Genomic DNA, 3,872 nt, shown 5'->3' with positions numbered 1-3,872 from the left:
TTCTTTCTTTCTTTCTTTCTTTCTTTCTTTTCTTTCTTCTTCTTTCTTTCTTCCTTCCTTCCTTCCTTCCTTCCTTCCTTCCTTCCTTCCTTCCTTCCTTCCTTCCTTCCTTCCTTCCTTCCTTCCTTCCTTCCTTCCTTCCTTCCTTCCTTCCTTCATTCCTTCCTTCCTTCCTTCCTTCCTTCCATTTCTCTCTTTTCATCATTGTACTTAGCTCTAGTGCAAGTCATCAGCTTGATCAGAACCACATCATTGGCTTGAATTCATTATTTTTAAAATAGGAAAAAATGTATAAATAATATCTTTGATGAGTTAGTTTTCCACTGTTGCTTTTTTTTTGTCACACTCAGATGTGATAAGGGCTGTCTTTGGGCTCTTTAGTCAAAAATAACTTCTGATATTGCTCAGTGATGAATATGCAGTGCCAGAATTCAAATTTGTGTTGCCTTGTGCAAGTCAAGTAACTTATGGTATTGTACTATCTCAGTGGTCCAGAAAAAAAAAAACATCATATTTACCATTTCTCATAAGAATTAAATTAAAAGTCGTACTTTTAAAAATAGATTTTCAATAACTTGATAAGTTAATTTACTTATTTACTCATTTACAACTTACTGAGACAATTTGCTTTCCATAGTAAAAAAATATATGCAGTTGAAAATGCAACTTATGAGGCAGTAGAAAATTTAGTACAGTTGATTGGGCATTTGCCTTGCACATAGCCCATCCAGGATTAGTCCCTGATACTCTGTTTCTATAAGCACTACTAATAGCGATCCCTGAGTGTATAGCCAGGAGTTTTCCCTGAGCACAACAGGAATTTTAAAACCAGGAGTTTAAAACAAGGAGTTTTACAACCTGAGCTGGGTGTAATAAAAAACAAAAAGAATTATGATTTTTTAAAATATGGAATGCTTCATGAATTTGCATGTAATCCTTGCACAGGGGCCATGCTAATCTCTGTATCGTTCCATATTTAGTATATGATTTAAATGTCTGGATTGATAGTTCAGGAGTTAAGGCACTTGTATTATTTTGATACTAGCTACAATATAGCATAACCTCAATCCTAGGGACGATGAATGTAAACTACAGAGTCTGATCTAAAATCACCAAAAATATGTAAATTATATTATTTAAAAAACTAAAAATTGCTGATAAAACAAATCATTAAATGTAAACTAGTAAGACTAATGTGATAAATTTATAGCAAAGGTTAATGTGCAAAGTGTATGAATATTTTGTTACATGACATCATGGTTTAGTCCTCCCCTTCCTCCTTCTCCTCCTCCACCTTTTTCTCCTCATTTTAATTTCTACTTCTTCACTTGCACTCTTATCTATCCTTCACCTTCTTCTACTATACCTCCTTTTCCTCTTTCACCTCTCCCTACTCTTTGTTTTGGTACTCAGGAATCACTGTTGGATATGCTCTGTGTACCATCGGCAGTACTAGGAATTAAACCATAGTCAGTCTTATGCAAGACTAGTACCAGACTAGTACCCTCCTTTCTGTAATATTTCCCCAGTCAATTTGTTTTACATATATATTCAAATTTCTCTTTTTTGATTATATGCCAAATGCAAAAACATTGCTATAATATTACTAGTGCAGTTATTTTATATACATTCAATATTTAATGCTTAGGAATATATCACATACTAATATTGTACACTTTGGAACATAAATACAACTTGTACTATTACTCTAGTGTCTAACTTTTATAGCAATGTTTACAAATTTTTGGCTCAAGTTACAAATAAAATAAATTATGTTGATATATATACATGTTGCTATGTATCTTTCTACAGATAGATGCTATTTTACAAAAATAGAAACTTATATTAAACATCAAGTATATTGAAAGATAAGCAAAAATGATCTTTTTCTATTTCTAATAAAGATCTTTCCTTTCTAAGTGCATTTTTTTAAAATAGTGAAGTTGAAAGGCCAGAGCAGTGGCACAAGCAGTAGGGAATTTGCCTTGCACACACTGACCTAGGATGGACCCCGATTCGATCCCTTGGAGTCCGATATGGTCCCCCAAGCCAGGGATGATTTCTGAGTGCATAGCCAGGAGTAATCACTGAACATCACCGGGTGTGGCCCAAAAACCAAATAAATAAATAAATAAAACCAAAACAAAAAAATAAATAAGTAGTGAAAGTGAATCCTAGTTTTTATTGAAACCATGGAAACTTAGGAAAAATCTCCATAATTACTGCCCTCTGTGTAACAGGGAGGCAAAGTTCAATCGTTTGGATCACAGGAGTCCAGATCTATTCCATACCACTGTATTTTTTCTTGGAAAAGTTCAGAAATGATTGAGCATATTTTTTAAACACCACCAGTAATTCACTAAAACCAAGAATTTTATAAACAAAATAAATTTTAAATATAAAAATGTAAGTTAAATTTAATACTTCTTGCGCTGTCAGTATGAAAGTACCAAAGCACCATAAAGGAGGTGGATTTCTCACACTTCTGGAATCCAGAAATATAAATTCAGTTGCATAAAACTCCAACTATTGATAATATTTTCTCACTTCTCACTAGCTTTTCTCTTTAGCATCAGGAGATGATGAAATTTTTATTTTTAAGACTGTTTCTGCATCAATTTATTTGATCCCAATTTTTAATAATTTTTAATAATTTTTTATCTTCATGCTTATGTGAATATTTTTATATTAAAACACCATGGCCTTTGAATTTAGGCACTCGTCTGAACATTTATAAATTAATTTTAAATTATTTTTATTGTAAAGCTAATTACAATAGGGTCATATTTTTAGGTTCTTCATGGACATATATCTTGGAGAAAAACTAATTAACCTAGTACAATTTGTTTTATATTCCCTTATAGTCCTTTCTAATTCACTTAAAAAATAATATTTATCCCATTTCAACATTCCCTTAAGCATCAACCCATTCTGGATTTAAGATATAAATATAGCTATAATTATAGCTCAATATCAAATCAGAATTTTCAAATATTTCCAGTAATATGCATAATTTCATACTTTATGAAAATGTAATAAAAGTAAATATATTCAAATGTATAAATATATTTACATTAATAGTCATACCATAACCTCTTGAGCAAAGTTAAAATAAAATTTCACTTTTCCTCATCTAAATCAAATATGCATAATATTCTTGGGATGAGTCATTTTATCATAAACTTTCTTATGTGTGTTCTTATGAAACTGAAGAAACAGAAACATATTATTTGCATCCACACTAATAGTTTTAGTCAAGAACAGGCTAATTTTTAAATTTTAAATTAAATGAAAATATTAAAAGCAACTCCAAAATTATCATAACAATTATTATTAGTTTTCAAGGCTGTAAATCATTCTATGAATTTTACAGAACTTGTAAGCCTTTAGTGGTAGCTGAATACACTTTTCCAATTGGTTTTTCTACTTGTAAAATATCACTAGTCTCTAATCACTCAGAACAATAATTGAAACACATCTTTAAAAACTAGCAAATTTGACTTTCCCTAGTAGTAGAAAAGGGTCTTTAATTTCTGATTTACCTTGCTCTTGTTTTAAAATGGACATTTTAAATTCATTAAATTTTTCTTATCTTTATCACTCTGAGAGATAAAGTTAAAGATAAATAAGGTTCAAATACATGTATTATTACAATTTTGGGACCTTGTTTTAGTCTCTAAGTATATATACAAGTAAGTATATCTACTCTGGCTTTATACTTTTTGCAATTAACACTCCCAAATATACCTTCTATGTACCTATAAAATTTGAGAAACAATTTACCCATTTCTTTACTCTGAAAAATCCCTTATGAATTATTATAATAAGAACTTATCTATGTACAGTTATCAATCACATAGATTTTTACACAT

At 30.4% G+C, this 3,872-nt stretch overlaps 1 pseudogene; it reads right to left on the bottom strand.

The window, feature by feature from the left end:
- Window positions 1–900: 900 nt before the first annotated feature.
- LOC126017142 (uncharacterized) lies at window positions 901–997 on the bottom strand (annotated as a pseudogene).
- Between the last annotated feature and the right edge of the window lie 2,875 nt (window positions 998–3,872).

This window comes from Suncus etruscus, chromosome 8 (genome assembly GCF_024139225.1).
Source record: "Suncus etruscus isolate mSunEtr1 chromosome 8, mSunEtr1.pri.cur, whole genome shotgun sequence".
NCBI lineage: Eukaryota > Metazoa > Chordata > Mammalia > Eulipotyphla > Soricidae > Suncus > Suncus etruscus.
Note: the sequence above shows the minus strand (reverse complement) of the source record. Positions and strands in the feature narration are given on the sequence as shown.